The 10,490-nt window shown below is 43.0% G+C and overlaps 1 long non-coding RNA gene across 1 annotated transcript in view; it reads left to right on the plus strand.

Annotated features, from left to right (window-relative positions):
• Positions 1 to 9,737, plus strand: part of LOC146396532 (uncharacterized) — a 213,513-nt gene extending 203,776 nt beyond the window's left edge. Inside the window, exon 3 of the long non-coding RNA XR_014827373.1 lies at positions 9,601 to 9,737. This is a non-coding gene — a long non-coding RNA (uncharacterized LOC146396532). The remainder of the gene's footprint in view (positions 1 to 9,600) is intronic.
• Positions 9,738 to 10,490: the final 753 nt, after the last annotated feature.

Below are 10,490 nucleotides of genomic sequence, written 5' to 3' on the forward strand. Positions count from 1 at the left end.
TTATTTCTCTACCTATGACTTGAATTCATAGATTTCTTTCTTTTTCTTTACTTTTTATAGCGGCACTTGCGGCATATGGAATATTCTAGACTAGGGGTTGAACTGGAGCTGGAGCTGCCAGCCTAAGCCACAGCCACAGCAATGCCCAGTCCGAGCAGCATCTGGAAACTACACTGAAGCTTGCAGCAATGCCGGATCTTTAACCCACTGATCGAGGCCAGGGATTGAACCTGAATCGCTGGGTTCTTAATTCACCGAGGCACAACAGGTACTCTAAATTCACAGATTTCTGTTTTTATCGCCTTCAAAACAGCTGCACAAAATCAAAGCTGCAGCGACCCATGTGGTCTTCCCAATGGGGTGACCATGGCTGGTATTCTTTTTTTTTTTTTTAATGAGAGTACCAACGTTTACTTTAGGTTCTCTCTTTTTTCTTTCCTTTTTTTTTGCCACACCTGCAGCGTGAGGGAGTTCTCCGACCAAGGATCAAACCTGTGCCATAGCAGCAACTTGAGCCACAGTAGTGGAAATGCAGGAGCCTTAACCCACTAGGCCATCAGAGAACTCCTAATGATGCTCCTTTGAAAGCTCTCAGGGGTCAGGCCAGCCCTGTTACCTCAGTGCTTAAATACTGTCTGGAGAAATAACACATCCTCACCCACTGAATACTCTCTTAGGATGGATTCCTCCTCCCTCCTTCTCCTCCCCATCCTCTGCAGAGTAAGGATAGCGCTGGATCACACCCACGTCCGCAAATCCATTAAAGCACAAATTAATACCCTGAGTGCACCAGGCACTCAAGGCAAATGGCCCCTCTCTTCCTGTTCCTAAGTGTAATTTCCTCTGGCTGAGCCCCCGGCATCCGGGATGGCAGGAAAAGCAGTCAAGTAGCTTTGATGGAAAACGTTCCTCGCTGTGCTCCTCGGGAACGTTGAGATGTGCACAGTCCTGAAGGGTTGAGGAAGCCTCGGGTCCTCAGTTCATCCTGAGGGCTCCCTCGGGGTTTCATGTCCTAGGTGTGCAGAGTCCACTCGGAGATGGCAGCTCCGTCCCTTCAGACCAAGGTAGGGCCACGGGGCTCTGCAGAGGGACCCAGTGCCTTTGGAGCTCCCCCATCTGAGGTCCTCCCATCCTCAGGGAGCTGGCTGTGCATCTGAAGAAATCATAGTCTTCCCCCTCCACCACGAGGACCACTTCCCTCGGTCACCCTCATCAAAATTCTTTCTTTCTTTCTTTCTTTTTAGGACTGCACTTGCAGCATATGGACGTTCCCAAACTAAGGGTCGAATTGGAGCTGCAGCTGCTGGCCTATGTCACAGCCACAGCAATAGCAGATCCGGGCTGGGTCTGCAACCTACAGCACAGCTTGTGGCAATGCCAGATCCTTAACCCACTGAGTGGGGCCAGGAATCGAACCCACATCCTCACAGACACTGTGTCAGGTCCTTAACCAGCTGAGCTACAATGGGAACTCCACCCTCATCCCAAATCTGCCATCACTCACATCGGAAGCTGGGAAAACCCAACCACTTTGAACTAAGAGTCTAGACATTTAGAAATTTTCTTGTTAATAATTTCCTTTTGCATGGAGACTGGTTCTTTGTTTCAGGAAAGAAGGTGCTAGGCTGAGTTTCTTCCTGCAGACAATATGTACAGACCTCTCATTCATTCATGAAGATGCATATGTTGAGAAACCAGGAGCGGTCATATTCTCAGTCAAGCCATCCCAGCACACATGGCTGTCTCTTTCCAAAGCTGGTCTCAGTCCTGGGTGCACATTCAGATTACCAGGAACTTTTATAAATGCTGCTGCCCAGGCATGCCACGCCTCCCCCCTGCCCAAGTAGACCAATAATAGATCAGAACTTCTGAAAGTGGGGCTTAGGCATGAATAGAGTTCAAGTAAGCCATCCCCAGCTGATTCTTTTTTTTTTTTTCTCTTTTAAAATTTTTTTTAAATTAAAAAAAAAATTTTATGGTCCCACCTATGGCATATGGAAGTTCCTGGGCCAGAGACTGAACCTGAGCTTCAGCTGCGACCTGCAGAATATTTCTGGCAATGCAAGATCCTTAACCTACTGCAAAGGGCTGAGGATCAAACCCTTGCCTTGGCAGCAACCCAAGCTGCTGCAGGCAGAGTCTTAACATACTACATCACAGAGGGAGCTCTTTTTTTAAAACAAAAGTAAGTTATAGTTGATTTACAATGTTGTGCCAATTTCTGCTGTATATCAAAGTGACTCAGTCATACATATATGTGTGTGTGTATATATATGTACATTCTGTTTATTTTTTATTTTTTATTTTTTGTTATAGTTGATTTACATTCTCTGTCAAATTTTGCTGTACACCAAAATGACCCAGTCATACATATATATATATATATATATATTCTTTTTTTCGCATTATCTTCCATCACATTCCAGCACAAGTGACTAGATATAGTTCCCTGTGCCATACAGCAGGACCGGATTGCTTATCTGTTCTAAATGGAATTATTTCTCACTAAGACATTTATTTAAGGAGCCTCTGGTAACGGGGCTAGGCTCATGACCTTTGAACCTGATGAAAATGACATGTACGTGGATACACACGGTTGGCTCCTCAATCTGTTCTGTTACTGAGCTTCCTGCTCTTGACATTCCACTGAGACTCCATAATATGATGAGAAAAAAAAGCACACAGATTGCCTGGTACTTATTCCTCAAGAGAAATGGTATTAAATCCACATCTGAGTATTTCTCCAAATAGCATACAAGGGGCTGCTAAGGTCTGTGGGTGTGGCAGCCTTGAATTTCGACTGGAGTCTGCTCGGGACCCTCTGAGCTTGGCTTCCAGTGGATGGTGGCAAGTTTTCTATTTGGAGCTGTGTTTAATATTTATGTGTCTGACGCCGGGCAGGAGCTGGCTGGGGCTACTACAAAGGGGTGTCTGCTGTGCAGAAAGGGAAGGAACACGGCTCAGGTAGCTCTGAGGATCCATTTCCTCATCTGTCCAAGGCTCAGGCTTGTGGTGATCAGGTACGGGAGATGCTCAGTAGACATGAGGACTGGCACTCATCACTTTAAATATTTTGTGCTATGATTAAGTAGTACAGACCCCACCGCGCACATGGAATAAACCCAGCTTCTCCTCCTCTCTGACTCCTGGAAATGTCAATTTGGGGCATCAGACTTCCAGGCAAGGCAATGCAAAGCCCTTAAAACTAGGCACTTCAATACAAGGAGGGAAAGACATATTTGGAAACCAACAAATAGACCAACATGAGATATTAGTTGGAGCAGAACTGTCCTGACATCTCACACCTGTTTCCCAAGCCCACAGCCACCCTGGTTGTCCTAGGTATTGGAAGCTGCACTAAGAATAAATTAAATTTGTTTCTGCTGAACTGATGACTTGTTCTACTATATGCGCTACCTAAAAAATCAACTAATTCTAAAAATAAAATGAAGGAATATTTTAGTTTGAAGCACAAAATTGAGATAAAAATATGACTATTTTTAGGCCAAAGAAGGCAAAACCTCCTTCTCTCCCCCTCCCTGTCTCTCCCCTCCCCCTCCCCACCTCCTCTCTCCTCCTCCTTCCCCCTCTTCTTCTTCTTTTGCTTCTTCTTTTTTCTTTTCTCTCTCTCTGTGCCAACCCACTAGTAAGGCACGAATTATTCATAAAGATAACCTTGGTTAACATCTTAGAAAATGCAGTATATTTGGCCTTGTTATTTCTAACTTGGGGAAAAGGTTTGACATATTACAAGAGCCTGTACTCATTTTCTATAGACTAGGGAAATGAGTCTATGGCTTTCATGCTGGATTATCAGTAGATATCAAAAATAAGCAAATTAATTCCACATTTATACATAGAGGTTGGAGCCATTTTTGTGCTAGGAACAACGGCACAAAAAATGCGTCCCTTTGTAGAAGCTGTGCATTGTATATTTTAATCCCCGAAAATATTATTCCATATATTTATATTCCAAAATATTATTCTCGCTCATTTTGCCTGGAGATTTTGACTAAATAGGGCTCCAATACACTGGGAAGGAAATACTGCTATTAAATATGTGCTGCATAATCTAGACTGAAAGATCCTCTAATCTCAGGATTAGTGACTGGAAGGGGCCCCTCGCCGCCATCTCTCTCCAGAACTCATTTAGATTTAAATTATCAAAATGTATTTCTTTTAAAACTCATTGATTTCCCCAACCCCTTGCTTCTCAAACAATACTTTTCTTCTCTAAAGGGTTTTCGGAATTACATTTGGCTCCCTTAGCTCTGGGCAGCACTGAGGATGGTGTGCACTTCATCATAAATTAATGCATTTACAACTGCTTTAACGTGATTACCGTGGGTTCCATCTCAAATGCCTCACAGTAATATTATTCTCACATATTTATAATTACCTGGAAAGGATTTTTTAGATGGCTTGTGCTTTTTATGGGCCATAAAAGCTTGATATAACCTAAATTTTATCTGCCACATTTCACTTATTTCTGTTGTAAATGCAAAATATCAAGTAATGTAAGTTCTTAAGTTGATGAGTGAGAAAATGAGGAGAAAAAAGGGGAATGGCCTGATATCTGCCTTTTTTATTCTAACAAAATAAAATCAACTTATTGAGTGCACAATGCAACACATACAATAAAAGTAATTGTGTAGAGCAGAAATTGGCACAACACTGTAAATCAACTGTACTGTAATAAAAAATTAAAAATGAAATAAAATGAAAGAAATATTACAGGAGAAAAACATATATTATTTAAAATGGAAGTAGGTGAGTAAGAATTCGAACAAGGTGGTGTTGATCTGAGTCTGATTAAACTTGCTCGCTAAGGAGACAAGGAGTTTTAGGGAAGCAACACCCCAGGGCAGAAAGACTCAGATGGAACTTTGTCTTTGAGCCAAAGGGGCCTGGAGCCTGGATGCTGGGTGAAAATGGAGTGGTCCCAGCATGGGAAACATGGCCTGCCTTCCTGTCAGCCTCCTATGCAGAGGAGGATAATTACCAAATTCCTGGCTATGGTCTACACTCCATTATGACTCCGGAAAGAAATCCACCCTTATCATACACTAAATACTCAGAAGAACACAATAGCTCCCAACATCCCTCACTGACAAATATTGCTGAGTCCAAGCTTGTACTGCTTGCCCCACAACAGGGCAGTAAGTCAAGAGACAAGGCATTGGGGCAACAAATAGTGACTTTATTTGGAAAGCCAGCAAACCAAAGATGGTGGACTAATGTCCTAAAGAACTGTCATGACTCAGAATAAAATTCAGGTTTCTATTTGATTAAGGGGAAGGGGAAGCAGGAGGGTTCAAGATTAAAGAGTAGAGATGAATTGCAGACCTCTTGGAGCTTCAAGGAGAGCATAATCTTTCTTTGTTCTTCTGCTTGCTCACATGGGCTGGATCAAAAGGCTTGTGCAAAGACTCCAAATTGTTGGCAGTTATTTTCACTTCACCATTCTTTTTGTTTTGTTTTGTTTTTGTTGTTTTGGCTGAGCCCATGGCGTATGGAAGTTCTGAGGTCAGGGATTGAATCTGCACCACAGTAGTGACAATGCTGGATCCATAACCCACTGAGCCACCAGGGAGCTCCTGATTCACCATTCTTATCTCTGCTTGTTAGCAAGTTTTCTGGGCTGAAAACAAACTTATCTACAACAAGTAGTAGTCATAACTAGCTCTGGATGGGAACTTTGGGGAACTTAATGAGCTATTGGGACACAAGCAACATTCTCTGATGTTTAATTCTCTATGTACAGGGTTAGACTAATGGAATACATAAGCTAAAGGATAAGGGAGGCAGTTCTAACATGGTGTTAGTTCTGCTCTTCCTCTGTCACGTACGATTAACCCCTGCAGACATGACCTATGGGGGCTGATCCATAATCACACAGCTGGCAAGATATCTTGTATTTTCATTTTGGGAAAAGTCAAAGGAAATGAGGGATTTGCCATGAAGGCCAAACAAGAAGCAATGGAAATACCTTTTTTTTTTTTTTACATTTTTTAAATTATAGTTCATTTATAATATTGTTCCAATTTTCTGCTGTATGGCAAAGTGACCCAGTTGTACATATATATACATTCTTTTTCTCATATTATCTTCCATCATGGTCTATCCCAAGAGACTGGATATAGTTCCCTGCGCTGTACAGTAGGATCTCATTGCTTACCCATTCTTAATATGAGAATTTGCAGCTACTAACCCCAAACTCCCAGGCTCTACCTTCCTTCCCCCTCACCTTTGGCAGCCACAAGTCTGTTCTCTATGTCCGTGAGTCTGTTTCTGTTTTATAGACAGATAACCTGACTTTTCCATCAGGCTTTTTGGTGGGGCCCAAAGAGGGACTCAAAGTGAGGCCCACTTGTCTGAATCCCAGCTCTGCCTCTTTCCAGCTGTGTGATCTTGATCATTGTCCTGCACTCCCCTGTGCTTCAGTTTCCTGGTCAGTAAAATGACAACAGTAAAAGCACCTATTTCATAGGTGGCCATCGATTGAATTTAACGATATGGCGCAGAGGAGGGGTCTCATTCACTACAGGCTCCCAATATATTGTGTACAAAAAAAAAAGTGTTATCTGAGCGTGCTTGAGACTATTATCCTTGGAGCAGGATAATCACTTGGAGGTTGGCCCTTGGCTGGCTTTCAAAAGCGAACCTGACTCTCAATGTTGATGGTTCACAGGGTCTCCCTGTGCCTAGACTATCTGTACAAACATTATGGTTCAGGCTGAACACTGGTTTTCCATGTTGTGTCTGGAATTCAGGGTCATGCCAGGTGAAAGGTGCCTACATCACCAGCCCCAAATAAAAGCCCTGGGGTTCCGAGTCTGGGCAGAAACCAGTATGTGGGCTTCTGCATTCTCTTAGTTGGAGTTAGGGGGGAAGCTGGTCTGTGTGGCCCTCATTTGGAGTGACAGCACAGAGGGGCTGCACGTGGATACCCCCATCCCCACCAGTGTCCCTCAGGACCCCCCTGAATATTGTATCTACACCACTGATATAAGTCTTAGCCATGCGGAAATCTCCATGGCGATTCCTGTGAGTCTTTCTAGAGAATCTTTGAAAATGGAGGTGGTCTTGGGAACCCCTCAAACACCAAGGGGGCCAATGTTACTTCACTGTGACCTTCACCTGGGCAGGTACTTTTTTTTTTCCCTTTATGAATCTCTTACAATTTCCTAATGTGAGAAATTCTTTTGTAATTGAACTGAACTTACTTTTTTAAAAACTGAAGTATAGTTGATTTACAGTGTTTCAAGTGTACAGCAAAGTGATTCAGTTATATATATATATAACTGAATGAGTGATTCGCTCATATATATATATATTTTTTTAGGTTCTTTTCCATTATAGGTTATTGCAAGATATTGAATATAGTTCCCTATGCTACACAGTAAATCATTTTCGCTTACCTATTTTAGATATAGTACCGTGGACCTGCTAATCCCCAACTCCTAATTTAACCCCCTTCCCTTTCTCCTTTGATAACCTTCAGTTTGTTTTCTATGCCAGAGTCTATTTCTGCTTTGTAAATAAGTCCATTTATATCATTTTTTTTGGATTCCACATATAAGTGATATCATGTGATATTTGTCTTTGTCTGACTTACTTCACTTAGTATGACCATCTCTAGGTCCATACATGTTGCTGCAATGGCATTCTTTCTTTCTTTTTTATGGCTGAATCATATTCCATTGTGTTTATGTACCACATCTTCTTTATGCATTCATCTGTCCATGGACACTTGGGTTGATTCCATGTCTTGGCTATTGTAAATAGTGCTGCTATAAACACTGGGGTGCATGGATCTTTTCAAATTAGAGCTTCCATCTTTTCCAGATGAATACCCAGGAGACGAATTTCTGGATCAGAGTTCTCATTATGGCTCAGCTATAATGAACCCCACTGGTATCCATGAGGATGTGGGTTCGATCCCTGGTCCTGCTTAGTGGGTTAAGGATCCGGCATTGCCATGAGCTGTGGTGTAGGTCCCAGATGCTGCTTGGATCTTGAATTGCTGTGGCTGTGGTGTAGGCCATCAGCTGCAGCTCCAATTCTACCCCTAGCCTGGAAACTCCCATATGCTGTGGGTATGGCCCTAAAAAGACAAAAAAAAAAAAATTGCTAGATCATATGGGAAATCTATTTTTAGCTTTTTGAGGAACCTCCTTACTGTTTTCCAGAGTGGTGCACCAATTTGCATTCCCAGCAACTGTGTAGGAGAGTTCCATAAAAGGGTATTTTTAATCCTTATTTTACAGACAACCAAGGTATGGAGACACTGAATTCAACTCAAATCTGCCACTTGGAAGGGTGATGGACTGGCATTCACTCCACGTGCTGGGTCTGACTCCACACTGTCTTGCTCTTCACTTCTATAGGGTCTTTTATCCAGTGATTATTAAAATACAAAGATTACAAACGGAGTGATTATGTTCTCTTGTTGGAGAAATAAAGCAGCAATGCCGGTTTTCCTTCTCATGTGCATAGACATGTACAACATCATTTGGTGGATAGCTTTCATAACCAGAGGTAAATGTTGTTGTGGTCCATGCGCAGGCTGGATAAAGAATTTCCAGACTCAGAGTGGGGTGAAAAGAAAGATAAGTATGTTTAGATAAGAAATGGTGCTAGTGCAGTAGGAGGACTTCCTGAAAATCAGGGAGAGTCGACCCGGAGTGCATGATCATGTCTGTTTTTATAGCCCAGGGAGATGAGAGGTCTTAAAGATACACTTGCGGATTGGCTGTGGGTGTATAAGGCCCCTATTGGGGTGGGGTGAGGAGTGGACCACATACTTTTCCTAGTAGGGGGCAGAGAGGAAGGAGTAAGCCTGGTTGCTCAGAAGGGGCTCAAGAACTCTGTTAACAATTGTAGTGGCATGGTGGGAGTTCCCGTCGTGGCGCAGTGGTTAACGAATCCGACTAGGAGCCATGAGGTTGCGGGTTCGGTCCCTGCCCTTGCTCGGTGGGTTAATGATCCGGCATTGCCGTGAGCTGTGGTGTAGGTTGCAGATGTGGCTTGGATCCCGCGTTGCTGTGGCTCTGGCGTAGGCCAGTGGCTACAGCTCCCATTGGACCCCTAGCCTGGAAACCTCCATATGCCGCGGGAGCGGCCCAAGAAAAATGGCAAAAAGACCAAAAAAAAAAGAAAAAAAAAGAAAAGAAAAAACTATTGTAGTGGCATGGAAGGGGTGATAAAGATCTGGCAATTTTTATTCCAGCCATAGGAGTTTATCTCTGGAGAGGGTTTGAACTCCCACAAATGTTCTAAAATACAAACCTTGGGAAAGCTGCCTATTATACATCATGGCTCTCACAATAAGCTTTGGGGTAACAGGCTTGGTTAGTTGGGTTTCTGCAACACCTTCTTGGAGACAGAACTGTGTCTTCTTGAGTTCTGAGGAAGAAAATAGGGAGAAATTCTATTTATCTTAACACGATAGCCAGGTCTTTGAAACTCAGTAGATATGGTGGTGCTATTTTTTTATAACTACTTAAATAAGTTTGGGTCTGATGAAACAAAGGCAACATTTAAGATTTTTTTCTATAGATTTTTATTATAAGCTGTTTTTTTTTCTTTGCTTTTTAGGGCCACACTTCCCAAGCTCAGGGTTGAGTCAGAGCTGCAGCTGTTGGCCTACACCACAGCCACAGCAATGAGGGATCTGAGCCTCTTTTGAGACCTACACCACAGCTCACAGCAGTGCCGGATCCTTAACCTACTAAGCGAGGCCAGGGATTGAACCCACATCTTCATGGATACTAGACAGGTTCGTAACCTGCTGAGCCACAGCAGGAACTCCGTATAAGCATTCTTATCATTAGCGTTTTCATGCAGTAAATTTCATTTATTTTTGACAGGGCGCAAGGAGGAGCCAGGGTCATCAGAACTCAGGGCTGGAGCACTGGAGAAGCAATAATCTACTAGGAGATATAATCCTAGAGAGGTATCCTTACTGTCAGTCTTGGCGCCAAATCAGAAAAAGGGCAGGAAGGAAATATCCTGACATCTATCTGCTCCTGCTTTCTGGGGTCTGCTTGATGCCGCCCACTGGCCAAACCCAACTGGAAATCAGAAGACAAAGGTCAATTTCTAAGGTTCAGAAAGAGCAGAAAATAGATCTTGTTGGGAATGTTTGTCCTATAGAGACGGAATATTCCAGTAGGTGAGTTTCCCTCTTGGGGGCAGTGACTCTGGTTCTGAAAAGCTTCTGTGTCATATCATTTTGCTTAACTGGCTGAGTATCCCCACGGGTATTCAGCTTTTCTGAGCTCCACCTTCCTTACCTGAAAAATGCCAGGGTGAATCACCCCAGCTTTGCTCAGTTATGGATGTAAAATCCCTTATACGCTATGAGGGGCTGTCTGTTCTAAGACCACTACCCACTCATGGACCATTTTTGCTCTGGGTTCAAGTCAATCAGATTCAGAAATTAGTAAGTTATTCCCAGTGCTGATTGTATATTTCTCATCTCTTAA

Source organism: Sus scrofa, chromosome 14 (genome assembly GCF_054392235.1).
Source record: "Sus scrofa isolate SSC_HxYL_T2T_F1_AM1 chromosome 14, Sscrofa_HxYL_maternal_Yorkshire_Landrace_v2.0, whole genome shotgun sequence".
Lineage (NCBI taxonomy): Eukaryota > Metazoa > Chordata > Mammalia > Artiodactyla > Suidae > Sus > Sus scrofa.